The sequence below is a fragment of the Rhincodon typus genome, chromosome 39, assembly GCF_021869965.1.
Source record: "Rhincodon typus isolate 14 chromosome 39, sRhiTyp1.1, whole genome shotgun sequence".
Classification (NCBI taxonomy): domain Eukaryota; kingdom Metazoa; phylum Chordata; class Chondrichthyes; order Orectolobiformes; family Rhincodontidae; genus Rhincodon; species Rhincodon typus.
The window spans coordinates 17,437,434-17,454,278 of record NC_063370.1 but is presented as its reverse complement, the minus strand read 5'-3'; the positions used below and the strand labels follow the sequence as shown (position 1 = coordinate 17,454,278).

Sequence of the window (16,845 nt, the reverse complement as noted above, 5' to 3'; positions counted from 1 at the left end):
TAAAGGTAGATGTAAGGTTATAACGGGAGAACTAGCTAAAATGAGCATTTAAACTAAACATACTAAACTATACTAAACTTGGACGGCACGGTGGCTCAGTGGTTAGCACTGTTGCCTCACAGCGCCAGTGACCCGCGTTCTAGCCCACCCTCGGGCGACTGTCTGCGTGGAGTTTGCACATTCTCCCCGTGTCTACGTGGGTTTCCCCCGGGTGCTCTGGCTTCCTCCCACAGTCCAAAGATGTGCAGGCTAGGTGAGTTGGCCATGCTAAATTGCCCATAGTGTTCAGGGATGTGTAGATTAGGTGGGTTTATAGCGGAATGGGTTGGGTTGGGGTGGAATGCTCTGTGGGTCGGTGTGGACTTGTTGGACCGAAGGGCCTGTTCTCGCACTGTGGGGATTCTATGATAAAGATATCTCAGTCGATATGCGGCAGCTGGTTTTAAAGGAGAGATTGAATTCCTCACAGCAAAATTTCATCCCAATGAGGAAAAGCAAGGCTTATTAAGAAAGAATATTTATCCAGAAATATATAAGGAAGTAAAAGATAGTGTCAAAATTTAAACAAAGACTGTCAAACTCTGCAAAATTTATTTTAAATAGAAGATTGGTCACATTTTAGGAACCCATGAAAGAATCAGTAAAAACATGGAGATAGTAAAGTATGAGTGAAAGCAAACGTAAACATAATAAAAACAGACTTTGTACAAGTACTTGCACAGGAAAATAATAGCTAAAGCAAATGTTTCTCTTCTGGAGCCTGGAGAACTTACAATGGAAAACGAGCAAATACTAGAAATATTGAACAAGCGTTTGGGTATGTCCTCACAACAGAAGATCCCAGATCCCAGTAACATCCCAGATATACTAGCAAATCAGGAAGGAATGGGGGGAGGTTCTTGAAGCAATTCTAATTGCCAGGGAAAATATGCGAAGAAAACTTGGATCTTATGACTGGCAAATTCCCAGGATCTAATGGCTTCTATCCTAGGGCTGCTCTGAGGGCCCCTGATATCTTCGGGAGGGGGCTTGGCTTTTCTGAGCCCAGGAATAATCTATCAAATGAAGAATACATTTGAAAGGAGCCAGCCAATGTGCGCAGAATAAATTGAAGAGCATTGTGATCATGAAAAGATATTGCATTGTTCACTTCAAATATTGGCCTGAAAGCAAGGGACGCTCTCCAGACGTTTTCGAAAAAAGTCCCTAATAAATTGTATGTCCAACAGAGAAAACGGACGGAGCGTCAGTTGAATAATATCCTCGGTATTTACGATCCGACAGCATAGAATAACTAAGTACGTACTCTGTGACAGGGCAGTGTGTTTTCAGTATAGACCCTCTCAAAATGTCTCGCTCCCTCAATAAGGACCTTCAGACACTCAGCCCTCCCACCCGCTCACCGCCCAGCCACCCACACATACTTCCAAATCCACTTCAGCACCGACTAACGCAATGGCTTCGATTATTGAGTAGGGCGAGGGATAAATGACCTCTGTTTTGAGCATGGACTGGAAAAGCTCCATTTGTGATCCTTGGAGCGGAGCAGATTGAAGCAAGATGTGTCAGAATTGCATCAAAGATACTTCAGTTGCATCTCGACATTGGAGGAGATGGAATGATTCTCTTTAGAGCAGAGTGAGGAAATCAGACAATTTGACACTTGATACTACCTCTTCAATCGAGTATTTATGCGAGCATATTTTCCACTCACAGGAGTAGCCCTCCAGAAAATAGTGGCAGCAGTGCAATTGCAATTTACAAGACGCACTGCAGCAACTATCCGCTTCGACAGCATCTTTCAGACCTGCGAACTTTTCCACCGAGCAGGACAGGGATAGAAAAAGCAGGAGGAACGCCGCAATCTTCAAGTTGATCTTCAAATCGGATACCGCCCTGACTTGGAATTGTGACGCATTTCCCTCACTTTCACTGAATCAAATCTCTGAGACTCTCTAACAGCATGGTGCGTGCACCTGCACAGTTTAACTGCAGTTGTTTAAGCAGACAAGTAACCACCACCTCCTCAAAACATTTAGGGATGACCAGCAAAGCCTTCCTTTCCAGCGACGCCCATATATTGTGAAAGAATTTTTAATAGCGTCTGTTAGCAGATTCCTGGGAACCAGGATAATTGACAGAAATATCGAAGTGTAAGGGGAGATGGTGTTAAATCCAGAAGAAAGAAGCCATAGAATCCCTACAGTGTGGAAACAGGTCATTCTGCCCAACAAGTCCACACCGCCCCTCTGAAGAGGATCCTATCCAGACCCATTCCCCATGTCTAACCTAAACAATTTAGCATGGCCAATCTATCTAACCTGCACATCTTTAGACTGTGGGAGGAAACCGGAGCACCCGGCGGAAACCCACGCCGACACGGGAGAATGTGCAAACTCTGCATAGACAGTCACCCGAGGCTGGAATTGAACCTGGGCCCCTGACCCTGTGAGGCAGCAGTGCTAACCACTGAGCCACCGTGCCGCCCTATTCTTGTAATTTGCCGTCGAAGACTTCAATCTTACAACTTGGAGCGTTTAACTGAGTGCCAGCAGAAATTTTCAACTAAATGAAAGCAAAACTAAAAAAACTGGATCTGTGTGAGCCTTGACCTCTCCCGCACATGCTTCTTTTAAAGCTATTTAGTCTGCATGTCTGGAGTATACAACCCGGTACAAGGGTGACGACACCCCCCTGCAAGAGAATCAGGACAGAACACAAGTCACAACTGTGACTGGCTAGTCATCACATATGCAAGCTAATCTACACAATTTCGAGATAAGCTATCTAATGTGCTAATGCCCTTTGGGAAGAAAACGTGCCTGTGTCGTCCGACCTGCACGTGATACTATATGTACAACAGCGTGGTTGACTGTTAAACTGTCCTCTGCAATGGCTTAGTAAAGTCTTCAATGTAAGGACAATTAAGTATATACAACACGTGCTATCCTTACCAGATATGTCCACAGGCGATCAAAGTGTTAAAGGAAAGTCAGGCAAATCCGTTTAAATTAATGAAAATATAGAATGTTCTACTTGAAAGTGTTACTGAAGTAGGCTGAACAGTAAATCCCAAAAACGAGTCAGATTAAATATTTCAACTCGAACCTAATTTGGGAAAGAATAGGTTATATGAATAACTGGAAAAAAGAAGAAAATAACGATAGGCCGACTGTTTAAAATACTGTAGTATTAAATCTAATGGGGAATTCAAGACAAGTGACGAAAACATGGAAGTCGTTGGCGCAGGTTGAGAAAAATAACGTAGATGCTTTTAAGGAGAAGCTGGTCAAGCAGATGAGATATCATTGGCTAAAAGATTTCCACATTGTCGAGACAAAGAATAATTAGAAGTGGATGATGTTAGACTAATTAATACTTCTTTCAAAGAGCCAGTACTGGATTCAATTGGCTGTAAGTCCTTATTCAATGTCGTATGATTCCATATTTTTAATAAGCCAGGCAAGTTCTCTTTTGTTTTAAGCAGAGAAAGTTTAACTTTCCCATCTGACAAATTGGGTTTTCGAGGACTAAAATCTTTACCACGCTGAACTGCACAATGCTTTGAAAATCTCTAAAAGACACCCAAAGTCTGAATTGTAGTAGGTTAACGGTTTACAACACGTGCTTGAACGTTATCTGGAGAGAGGTGTGCTTGTAACAAATTTCTGGAGATAGCTCAACTTCGCGTTGTATGAATAATTTTTAAGGCATAAGATTAACCATTTCTTGTTTGGTGGATTTCGTCCTCATTGATACTGACAATAAGGGGAATTTTAAACAGGCATTGAAATTCATCAATTTGTTTGAAAATGTAAGTAATTGAAAATGGTATGCAGAAACTAATATCTACAGGCAACATGTTCCTTAATCAGGGGCCATTGATTTAGGGTGACTTGCAAAAGGACCAGAGCAGAAGATCAGCAGAATTCTCAACGTCAAATTGTTTTTTTTATTTGAAATGCATTGGCTGAAAACACATTGTAACTAAATTTGGTAGTAGTCTTCAAAAAGATAATTAGAGAATTATTGGAAGAAATGTTTTTAGTGTTGTTGAGAGATGGTCAGGAGAATGACTTAATTAGGGAGCTGTTATATAAAACAAATTTGAGCATTATGAACTGATTGGATTTTTCTAAGTTGTGTCATTCTATGACTGAATGATAATCAGCCCTTCTCTCATTGCTATTGCAATTGTGCATATATCTAATAGAATAAACCTTGGACATTGGGGAAGTACAGAACAGTAGTTACATGCAATTTTGAATAAATAACACTCCATACAAATAGTTCTTCGGTTGTTCAGAATTTGAATACCACTGAAAAATATATTTTGTGAGGCATTTGTCTTCCAATCATCAAGAAAATTCTCAAGAAATACCAGATTAAGTGTAGTTTAGCCTATCCTTTGACATTTCGTGCAAATTGTCCTTATAATAATGTATTCACATAATTGAAAATTGCAGAGATAAAAAAGAATCGATGACAATTAAAACATATCATAATGTTTACTATTTGTTTAAAAGTTGCAATCTGTTTTTTGATGTTAGGCATATAGCAAATGGTAAATATTTTGATAGAAGAAAGGCAGTTCGATATGGCAACTTGATGCATCAATAATAGACATAATCAATCAAATACATCGACAGACAGACAGACAGATAGATGGACAGAAAGATAGTGACAGAGGTCTAGAGAAACTGTCAGGCCAATATATATTCTGAATCATTTAGGGTTTTATTTTTGTTGAGCCCTTCCATTCAGCTCAGTCAGTGTGTGTAAACGCCAGGCGCCGTATTACACGGCCGTGTGATTCACCCATCGGCCAAAAGACTGAGTGTTGTCAGATTGCCTGGTGGTGAAACCGTCCACCACTCAATTGGGAGTGATTGTTCTCATATAGGAATAGAAAAGGTTCTGAGGCTCGCGGCCACGAAGCCATTGACATCAATAGACGTTCAAGCGAGCATCAGCTTTTGCGTAATGACATTCCATACTGATTAGGGTGCCTGCGTTTTGGGATATGGAAGTGGGTGTCTGCTGGGTTAACACGACCGCCACATCTGTAAAACAGGAAATGAAAAGACCAATGTTGAAATCGACGCCCTTGAGGAAGCACAAATAAAAGCAAGACTGGCAGGGTGAGGGTGAGAGTGGATAGATTTAAAACGAACCTGAGGGACAACTTTTGCAAACAGAACATGGTGCGTGCATGGAAAGAGCTGCCAGAAGAAGTGGTAGAGTTAGGTATAATTACAACATTCAAGGTCATTTGGACAGGTACATGGATAGGAAAGGTTTAGAGGAACTAAGCCAAATGCAGGCAAATGGGACTAGTTCAGTTTAGGTGGTCGGTATGGACAAGTGGGACCAAAGGGTGTGTTTCCACACTGCATGACTCTATGACTCAACTTAAACCTATGCCTCTCGTTTCGTACTCCCCTACTCAAGGGAAAAAAACACTTTTCTACTCGCCTTAGCTATGCCACTCATGATTTTATAAACCTATGTAAGGTCACCCCTCAAACCTCCTCCTCTCCAGCCATCCAGCCTCTCCTCATAATTAAAACCTTTCAGTGGCGATAACAGTCTTGCAAATCTTTTCTGTACACTTTTCAATTTAAAAATATTCATTCTACAGCACACCAACCAAGCCTGAATGCAGTACTCCAAAAGTGGCCTCTCTACTGTCCCGTACAGCCGTAACATGACGACCCAGCTACAATATTCAATGCTCGGACCAATGGCAAGTATGCGAAACGTATTCTTCACCGCCCTGTATATCTGTGCCGCCATTTTCAAGGAACTATATACCTGAAACCCTAGGTTGGTCTGTTCCACAACATTCCCCAGGGCCCTACCATTAACTGCGTAAGTCCTGCCCTGGTTTGTTTTGCCAAAATGCAACATCTGGCATTTATCTAAATTAAACTCTATCTGCCGCTCCTCGGCCCATTTGCGCAGCTGATCAAGATGCCATTGCACTCTTAGATAATCTTCTTCACTGTCCACTATATCACCAATTTTAGTGCCATATAAATTTGCTAACCAAGCTTCCTATGTTCTCATCCAAATCATTTATACAAATGATAAACAACAGGGGACCCAGCACCGATCCCTGTGGAACATCATTGGTCACAGGTCTCCAGTCTGAAAAACACCCCTCTACCACCATTCTCTGTCTCTTGCTGTCCAGCCAAATTTGTATTCAATTGTCTACCTCTCCTTGGATCCCAGGTGATCTAACCAGTCTATCACGCAGAACCTTGTCGAAGCCTTGCTAAAGTCCACGTAGACAGCACCTGCCGCTCTTGTCCTCAGAAACTTCAACCAGATTAATGAGACATGATTTCCCATGCACAAATCCATGCTGACTATCCCTAATTAGTCCTTACCTTTCCAAATGCATGTAAATCCTGCATCTCAGCATTCCCTCTCCAACAACTTACCCTCCACTGATGTCAGGCTCACTGGTCCATAATTCCGTGGCTTTTCTGAAATAAAGGCACAACATTAACCATCCTTCAGTCTTCCAGCAACTCACCCGTGGCTTTAGATTATACAAATATCTCTGCAAAGGGCCACACAACTTCTTCCTTAGCTTCCCACAATATCCTGGGATACATTTGATCAGAGCCAGCGGGTTTATCATCTTTATCGGCCTTACGTCCTCCAGTACCTCTTCTTCCGGCATGTGGACTGTTGTCAAGACATCACTACTTATTTCCCTGAGCTCCCTCGCTTCCACGTCTTATATCATATACCTACCGTTAAAGAGTCAATAATACTCCTACTGGCGTCGCGTTTGTTTTTATTTGACCTGTTTGCCTAATCAACCTATTCAGAAGTGTTATTACACACCTCCCGACCTGGTGGAATTGAACCGGGTCTGTTGGTTCAGAAGTAAGAAGTGTATCACCGCGCTACAGGAGGGCCGACAAATGTCTTCTTTCCTTTGTTATTACTCCACCTGCATGGATTCTACATCTTCTGAACAATGATGATTTCTTGCTATTGTAGTTATTCTATCCATTGAACAAAACTACTCCATCGCCCTTTTCTTTCTGCCTGTCCTTTCTAAAAGACATATACCTCTGAATATTTAGTTGTCATTTTTGATCCCTTTGAATGCATATTTATGCCACAGGAGGTGAATGTTGTCTACCTGGTTTACACACACCACTAAGCTACTAAAATTTGCTACACAGGAGAAATTGGTTTTCAGATACTAAGGATATTAACGACATAAACGTCTTCTACCATTTAGTTTTATACCTGTGGATATTCGTACCTCGGCTTATTGAGAGGGATCACTGATGTGGCATGGTTTAGCAGTAGTCTCAATACAGGTAACACCAGAGAGGAAGTATACAATGTAGTATAAATTCCTTTCTCTCTTCGTGAATGCTCAATTATTAGAAACAGTAGTTCGGTTTCCAGTATGACTCCACGCTGTGTTCTCGGCCTTACAATCTTAGGAGGGAAATGTTGCGAATAGCTCTGTTACTAGAGTTGATAATCATGTTTCTCTGTAAAGAGTTTGAAAACAAATCCTTTCATTAATAAATTACCTTTACACCTTTCTTTTTTTTCTCAGAACATCACAGTTACCGACTTCTTCCGCCATACTGTTACAAAGGAAGACGAAAGGATGCCTACATGTGAGCGTACCGTACCTTTTGATAATTAAGAATGCAGATGTGTTTAGTTGCATTGTATTAGTAAATTGTGCAAATTTTGGAGGCGGTGGCAGAGTGATAAAGTCGCTGGACTGACAATGCAGGGGAACATGGTTAGAAGTACGCGGAGTGAGTGCTGACAAGAGAGAAGGGTTTATTTGAAGACACAAGCTTTCGGAGTCTCGCTTCTTCTCTGCATCAGTTCTATGACCCTTTGATCTTTTGATTATAAATGCTGTGTCTCATAAATTCAGTGTCTCTCTCACTGACACCTGGAGAAGGAGCGAGACTCCGAAAGCTTGCGTCCTGATGGACTATAACCTGGTGTCGAGTGATTTTTTACCTTGTCCACTCCAGTCCAACACCGGCATCTCCACATCAAGACAGAAAGGACAAGAGAACAACCCATACTGAAATTGCGAGAGAAAGGAAAATATTAACACTAAGGTCGATCAGACAGTTCCATTCGAGGAAGGGCGGGCGCGTACGTCACTTCCTTTCGCCCTTCCTCTTTCCAATCGTTTTAGAAGAGTGGGATGGTATTCACACACTCCTCAATTCTGCTCTCGCCTCTTTACAGATTGAGAAGACATTATAAAATATGAAGTATCCTTTACTATTTCTGATTATGTGTCATTTGTAAGGAATATATCTCAACAATAATATCATTTAATCAACACTTCATAATTGTGTTTGTTTACATTTTCCCGTTCTTTTAATCCGCATATTGTTATCCATTGGTCCAAATGACTCCTCTGACCTCCACCGTTTCACCCTGTCTTTTCCAGGCGTGCAATTGCAGGCTATCCGCCAGACTCCCACCGCTGTCTCCAGACCTCCCCAGGATGAACTAGAACTGAGGTGCGCTGTGGAGAGGAGCACTAACACCATCTACATGTACTGGTACAGGCAATACCCAGGGAAGGAACCGGAGTTGTTATTTTATTCCCTAACCACGGAAAGAGTGAATGCAGATCAGCCGGCACTTGGTTTCACAGCCAAGCGTCCAAGTAAATACCTATTAATCCTGGAGTCCTCCAGCTTGTTGGCGAATCACTCGGCCATGTATTACTGCGCTTGGCGTCTTCACAGTGACTCACAGAGAGGGTGCAGCTCAACAAAAAACCCAAAGGCATGTCACCGCTGTGAGAACTGAAATCAGACGGCGCTTCGTCCTATTGAGGTTTATTTTGCAGAGTGAAATAGTTTTGATGAGAACACCAGCCGTGTTTAAATGGAGATTCAGAGATTGCGTACTGAGTGCTGAATCCAATGGTACAGGGTATGTGCAAGCGTGCTATCTGAAGTGAGTCGTTAACATTAACTGAGAGGCTAGGAGTCTTTGTGAAAAACAGACCGTCGGATAACCTCTTAGATGCCTTTAAAGTTAGGGTTGAATGGGATGCACGTAGGTAAAACCATAGCAATATTTTCAGATAATGGTAACAATTTTACATATGCTACAAGTTTTTTTTGCGAAGTGAGAAAAAATACGGCGACTTTTTTATGCACTGACGCTACTTGAAAAGCAGGGACAGACAATTGCAACAATGGGCGGTCTGGATGTTCAGTGGTTAGCACAGCCACCTCACAGCGCCAGGGATCAGGGTCCCATTTCAGCCCTGGGTGATTGTATGGAGTTTGCACGTTCTCCCTGAGTCAATGTGGGTTTCCCGTTTTCCCCTCACAGCCCAAAGATGTACAGGTTAGGTAGATCGGCCATGCTAAACTGTCCACAGTGCCAAGGGATGTACCCTGTTAGTCATAGTAAATGTGGCATCATGCGGATAGCTTCGCGGCTGGGTTTGGGTGGGATTCTCTTTGGAGGGTCAATGTAGACTTAAAGGGCTGAATGGCCTCTTTCCACATTGTACGGTTTCTATGAACGATGATAGAGCCTGCATAACGAAATGCAAGGGCGCATGAAAGGTTTTTTAATTAGAATAAATGGACAGAAGGACGTCAATCGGAGGAGGACACCATTTATCTTCTCTAGGGCCTGACGCGTAGGTACTGGAGGAATCCTTTCCAGCCTGTGAAAATTGTTATAAGGGAACAGGGGGGAACCCGTTAAGCGTATGTGAAGTCGGTTATATAGAAACTACAGAAAGACATTCAGCCATTCTTAGGGGGAAACAGGAGGAGGTCCATTCTGTTTCCATTAGTTCTGAGGCTCTCCACCAGGATGCTATCGATACCTGTAGAAGAAAGAAGTAGCTGTAGCTTCTGATCAAAGACAGTCCATACTGATTGAAGTGCCAGGGCGTTGGGATATAAAAGCGGGTGGCTGTCGAATCAGCACGGCCGTCACGTCTGTAGAACAGAGAATGTAAAGATATGACACAATTCAAAGGGCACACGACAGCAGAGAGCAATATGAGGGGCAATGATACTGCAATAGAAAAAGGATGAGTGACAGATAAAGAGAAACAGGACCTGAGATAGACAAGGAAAACGAAAGAGAATGAGGCATAGAGGAGACAAAACCAGAGAACGTGAAAAGCGAAAGAGAAACATAGAACATAGAACAGAACAGTATGGTACAGGCCCTTCGGCCCACGATGTTGTGCCAACCTATTATCTTACTAAGATCAAACTACCCTGCATACCCTAATTTGTACTATCATTCATGTGCTGATCCAACAATCGCCTAAATGTCTCTAATGTATCTGACTCCAATACCACTACAGGCAGCACATTCCATGCGCCCATCACTCTCTGTGTAAAGAACTTACCTCTGACATCTACCCTATAGCTTCCGCCAATCACCTTAAAATTATGACACCTCGTAATAGTCATTTCCGCCGTGGGAAAAAGTCTCTGGGTATCCATTCTATCTATGCCTCTCATCATCTTGTACACTTCTATCAAGTCACCTCTCATCCTTCTTTGCTCCAATGAAAAAAGCCCTAGCTCCCTCAACCTTTCCTCATAAGACCTGCCCTCCAGTCCAGGCAGCATCCAAGTAAATTTCCTCTGCATCCTCTCTAAAGCTTCCACATCCTTCCTATAATGAGGCGACTAGAACTGAACACAATATTCCAAATGTGGTCTAACCAGGATTTTATAGAACTGCAGCATAACCTCGTGGCTCTTAAACTCAATTCTCCTGACTATGAAAGCCAACACACCACATGCCTTCTTTACAACCCTGTCAACTTGGCTAGCAACTTTGAGGGATCTATGGACATGGACTCCAAGACCCCTCTGTTCCTCCACACTGCCAAGAATCCTGCCATTAACCCTGTATTCTGCATTCAAATTCAACCTTCCAAAATGAATCATTTCACACTTTTCTGGGTTGAATTCCATCTGCCACTTCTTTGCCCAGCTCCGGATCCTGCGAATGTCCCATTTCAAACTACAACAGCCCTCCACGTTATCCACAACTCCATCAACCTTCGAATCATCAGCAAACTTACTAACCCACCCTTCCACTTCCTCATCCAAGTCATTTATAAAGATCACAAACAGCAGAGGTCCCAGAACCAATCCCTGCGGAACACCACTGGTCACTGAGCTCCAGGCTGAATACTTTCTATCTACCACCACCCTCTGTCTTCTATTGGATAGCCAGTTTTGTATCCAGACAGCCAAATTTCCCTGAATCCCATGCCTGCTTACTTTCTGAATGAGCCTACCATGGGGAACTTTATCAAATGCCTTGCTAAAAACCATATACAATGCACCCATTGCTCTGCCTTCATCATTATGTTTTGTCACATCCTCAAATAATTCAATAAGGCTCGTGAGGCATGACCTGCCCCATACTATTTCTAATCAAACTGTGCTTTTCCAGATAATCATAAATACTATCTCTCAGAATTCTCTCCAATAATTTGCTCACCACAGAAGTAAGACTGACTGCTCTGTAATTCCCAGGATTATCCCTATTCCCTTTCTTGAACAAGGGAATGACATTTCCCAACCTCCAATCATCTGGTACTATTCCAGTGGACATTGAGTTTGCAAAGATCATCGCCAAAGGGGCAGCAATCTCTTCCTTTGCTTCCCCTAGTAACCTTGGGTATATCCTGTCTGGCCCGGGAACTTATCTATCCTCATATTTTTCAAACTTTCTAACACATCCTCCTTCCGAACATCAACATTTTCGAGCATATCTGCCTGTTTCATGCTGTCCGCACAAACGTCAACGTCCCTCTCACTGGTGCATACTGAAGCAAAGTATTCATTAATGACCTCCTCTACCTCTTCTGACTCCGTGCACAAGTTCCCTCTACTATCCCGGATTGGCCCTACCTTCACTCTGGCCATCCTCTTGTCCCTCACATAAGCATAGAATGCCTTGGGGTTTTCCTTGATCCTACCCGCCAAGGCTTTTTCATACCCACTTCTAGCTCTCCTAAGTCCATTCTTCAGTTTCTTCCTGGCTACCTTGTAGCCCTCTAGAGCCCTGTCTGATCCTTGATTCCTCAACCTTAAGTAAGCTTCCTTCTTCCTCTTGACTAGATGTTCCATATGTCTTGTCATCCAAGGTTCCTTCACCTTACCATCCCTTCCTTGCCTCAGTGTGACAAACCTATCCAGTACTCGCAGCAACTGCTTCCTGAACAGCCTCCTCATTTCTGCCGTGCATTTCCCTGAGAACATCTGTTCCCAATTTATGCTCCGCAGTTCTTGCTTAATAGCATTGTAATTCCCCCTCCCTCAATTAAATACTTTCCCATGCCGTCTGCTCCTATCCCTCTCCATGACTATAGCAAAGGTCAGGGAGTTGTGATCACTATCACCGAAATGCTCTCCCACCGAGAGATCTGACACCTGCCCTGGTTGTTGCCAAGCACCAAATCCAAAATGGCGTCCCCTCTGGTCGGCCGATCTGCATATTGAATCGGAAATCCTTCCTGGACACATACAAGATTACAGACAAGAGCAGAGATTCACAAACAAAAGCAAAATACTGCCGATGCTGGAGAACTGAAATAAAAGCAAGAAATTCTGAAGGAACTTAGCACTCATGGCATTATCCTGAGGAGAGAAACAGAGCTATATTTCGAATCTAGCAATTCTTTTTTGGGACCCATTCACATAGCTAGAGCTAAAACAAATCACAAGAAGGAGTAAGGAGTGAATGAAGGCGAGAGGAACTGAAGTGATGAAGAAGAGTGACCGACAGAAACGGTGATAGACAGAATTTACACTTTTAAACGGTACAAAGGAGCCCAGATAGGCGGTTTAAACCCAAAAAGGAAAGACACAGCACAATTACAAATGGCTGATCCATCAGACTTCAGCTCCGCTTACCAGTTAATACCAGCAATACAATAGAGTTGAGACACAAACATCTTTGAAGGAAACCGTTGTTTTATTGCATGAAATAACCAAAGTATTTCACTGTAGAATGTCTCACATTCAAGACACAGAGAGAAATTTATATATCCTCATTTCAATACTTCAACCTATAGCTGAAACGGGACACTTTCCTTATTGTTCATTGGTTCTTACATGAGTCTTGCGGAGCGAAGCTAAATTTAGAGTCTGGATACTAACTTCGCGTCCTTTGATGATAGACTCTGTTAGTCTAAACCTGCAACAGTTACGCAGTTATGCTGACGCGTTCAATTTCTCAATGGTGAATTGTTCGTTTTAGTCTGAATGTAACCAATGAATTATGCCGTTTGCTCTGCATCATTCTTTGCTTTTGTTGTAGGCGGCCAGTGCTACGTCAGAGTGTAGCACGGTTGGCTTGCTTCTGGTCTAGCAATCATATGGAAGACTGGACTAATGATCTCGAGATATACGTTTAAATACATACATTGTCAGCAAATTGAATAAAATCTGCAATAAAAAAGATATTATTAGCAAAGTGTTCATGAAACTACCGGGTTGTTGACAATAAATACGGATCTGGTTCACTAATGTCCAATAGGAAAGTAGACCTATCTACCATAGTCTGACGTCTGTGTGATTCTGGATACAATCCAATGCTGTTAACTAATTGCTGTCTAAAATGGCGAAACCGAAAGAACATGAATAATAGGCACTCGTTACAGAATAGCTCATCCACGGCTCTGACTACAGGGATTTGGAGACTATTATAGGGACTTTAGTGAGCAAGAGGGCAACACGATAGCGCAGTGGTTAGCGCTGCTACCTCTCAGGACTCGAGACTATGGTTCAACTTCAGCCTTGGGCGACTGCCTGGATGGGTTAAAATTAAAATGACATCTTCGCTATAGACAGTAGAAAAATATCGCAAGTTTATCTTCCTTTCTATCCTCCTGCTTTAAACAAAATGTGGTACCAACCTAATAGGTTGCAAGCATCAGAAAATCCGATCATTTAAAAGTCTAAGGTTTATCCATGGACACCCTGCCTACGGGGGCAGCACTGGACCGGCCAGGACCATTAAACGCAGAACTGCTTGGAATATGCATTGCCACACAGGTGCAGCAGACGTCCATAGCCTCTTTCAGCCAATTGCAAAGCAACAAGGTTGAAGCGATTCATTCCCCTTGACAACGTTACCTAAAAAGAGGCAGAAATCGTTCTGTAAACTAAAACCTGTTATTATGAACAGATTGAGTCTACTGTGCCTTTCAAGTCTACTACCGACAGCATGAGAGCATTGAACTACTCGACTGCTACGTTGGAACAGAAGGAAACTGTCAAGTTTGACAAGGTATATTTTACGTACCTTTTGATGATTAAGAATAGATGTGGTTAGTTGATTTTTTTGCAAGCAAATTGTGAAATTTTGAGAGGTGGTGGCATCGTGGTAATGTCACTGGACTAATTCCAAAGGCCCAGGCTAATGTTCTTCGGTTTGGGTTCGAAATCTATGGCAGGTGGCGCCATTTAACTTCAATTAAATCTAGAATTAAAAATTACAGTAGTTGTGACCAAGTAACCACTATGGATTGTTGTAAAAGAAAACATCTGGTTTACCAATTCTCTTTAGGTAAGGAAATTTGATATCCTTACCTGATCATAGAAGAGCATAGACCACCTCCAGTGTGGAAGCAGGCCATTCGGTCCTTGGAGACCACACCGATCCTCTGAAGAGAATCCCACCCAGACCCAGCCCTTATCCTATCTCCCTAACTCCATATTTTCCCATCTGCTTTGACTTACATGTGACTCCACACCTCCAACAATGTGATTGACTCTAAAGTGCTCTCTGAAATTCCAGTTCAAACACAGCCAGCAAAGGGCAAAAAATGCCCGTCTTAGCGGGTAACACTCAAGCCCATGCAAGAGTAAATTAAATAACAATTATGTTTCCCCACATGTTGAATGGGGAGAAGGGCGTATCCGAGTTGCCCTTTTTGATCTTTAAATATTCTGCTTCATTTGAAAAGAGTGGTTAACCTCCCCACAAGACTCAATGCTCCTGTTCTCGCTCTTTCCCTGATTAACGGGAAACTCCAAGCAAAAGACACATCTTTTACGTCGTCTAATTAATCCTTCATCATAAGGACTTTTTCTTTCAAACAATAATTCCTCTTAATACACATTTTCCTATTCCAAAATCTGACTTGATGGTCCATTCAGGCCAGTACGTGATTACCGTTCAGAATAGTTCCCTTTGAACGTGAGAGAATGAGAGTTATCGAGAGAACGCGCCGTATAGCGACGAGAGATTTGGAGCAGTGGAATAATGTCCTTTGCCTATCAGAAAGAGTGGGACAGAAAAAATAAAACATTCTGGGACAGAACCAAATAATGAACTATAGGTTGTAACATGGAGACTGGTGGAGAAAAAAAGAATCAGCCTTAGACAGATAGAGATAGATGGAGAAAGTCTGCCAAGGACTCAGATGTGGCATGCACACATACGTACAGAATCACAGAGACAGGCAGCGTGGTAGATGTATGCTAGGTATATGCGGAATCAGTAGTGGCAGAGAGTGAGGGAGAAAAAACGCAAGAGCAACTCATAGTGAAATTGTACTTCGAGCCTTCGAATGGTTCGCCGAGAGAAAGGGTGGACACAGTCCTGCGTCACTTCCTTCATGGTCTTGCCAATATTTTGAGGAGAGTTTGGTTACTCACACATTCATAAATCCTGCTGTTGCCTCTTTACGGATTGAGAAGACAGCTCAATATACAATATAATGTTACTTTTATTAATTCTTAATATTTCCTAATCGATATTTCGTAACTTTATTTTTCTGACTTTTTTCAATGCAAGAATGCTTTCTCCATTGCTCTCATTTTTCTGATCTCAAGCTTTCACTCTCTCTTTACCAGACGTGAAATTGCAGACTGTCCGCCAGACTCCCACCGCTGTCTCCAGACTTCCTCAGGATAAATTGGAATTGGAGTACGCTGTGGAGGGGAGCACCTGTATCATCAACATGTACTGGTACAGGCAATACCCGGGGAAGGAACTGCAGTTGATATTTTATTCCTTAGCCACAGAAAGCGTGATTTCGGAACAGCCGGCAGTCGGTTTCACAGCCAAGCGACCAAACAAATATTTATTCATCCTGGAATCCTCCAGCTTGTTGGGCAATCACTCGGCCGTGTATTACTGTGCTTGGAGTCTTCACGGTGACTCAGAAAGCGGGAGAAGCTCAACAAAAATCCCAAAGGCAGCACGAAACACCTGTGAGAACTGACTCAGGCTGCGCTTCATCCTTCTAGGGGCATTTTGCAGAGTGAAATGGTTTTGCCGAGAACATCAAACGGATTTGAATAGAGATTGCGTATGTTTTATACATATACAACCGTGTCACGAGGAGTGAGTTGTTAAATCTAGCTGGGAGGCTATGAGTCTTCGTGAAGCAAAAACAAGGACGTCGGGTGACCTCTTAGTTTCCTTTAAAGTAAAGGTTAGATGGTACATTTAGATAAAACCATAATAAATTTTAAGATTGTTTTTAAAGAACAACTTAATGATTGATGTGAAGAATCATACAGCTATACAGCACGGAAACAGACCCTTCTGTCCAACCAGTCCATATTGAACATAATCCCAAACTAAACTAGTCCCACCTGCCTGCACCTGGCCTATATCCCTCCGAACCTTTCCTAGTCATGTATCCATCCAAATGTCTTTTAAACGTTGTAATTATACCACGTTCGCCACTTCATCAGGAAGTTCATTCCACACACGAGCCAGCCTCTGTGTAAAAAAATTGCCCCCATGCCTTTTTTTAAAATGGCTCTTCTTTCACCTTAAAAATGTGCTCCCTAGTCT

At 42.5% G+C, this 16,845-nt stretch overlaps 1 long non-coding RNA gene across 1 annotated transcript; it reads right to left on the bottom strand.

Annotated features, from left to right (window-relative positions):
* Positions 1 to 4,678: 4,678 nt before the first annotated feature.
* On the bottom strand, positions 4,679 to 8,097 carry LOC125487304. The gene is made up of 4 exons (XR_007265795.1): positions 8,023 to 8,097; positions 7,292 to 7,529; positions 6,450 to 6,494; positions 4,679 to 5,063 (listed from the first exon to the last, which is right to left on the bottom strand). It is a non-coding gene; the product is annotated as an uncharacterized LOC125487304 (long non-coding RNA).
* Between the last annotated feature and the right edge of the window lie 8,748 nt (positions 8,098 to 16,845).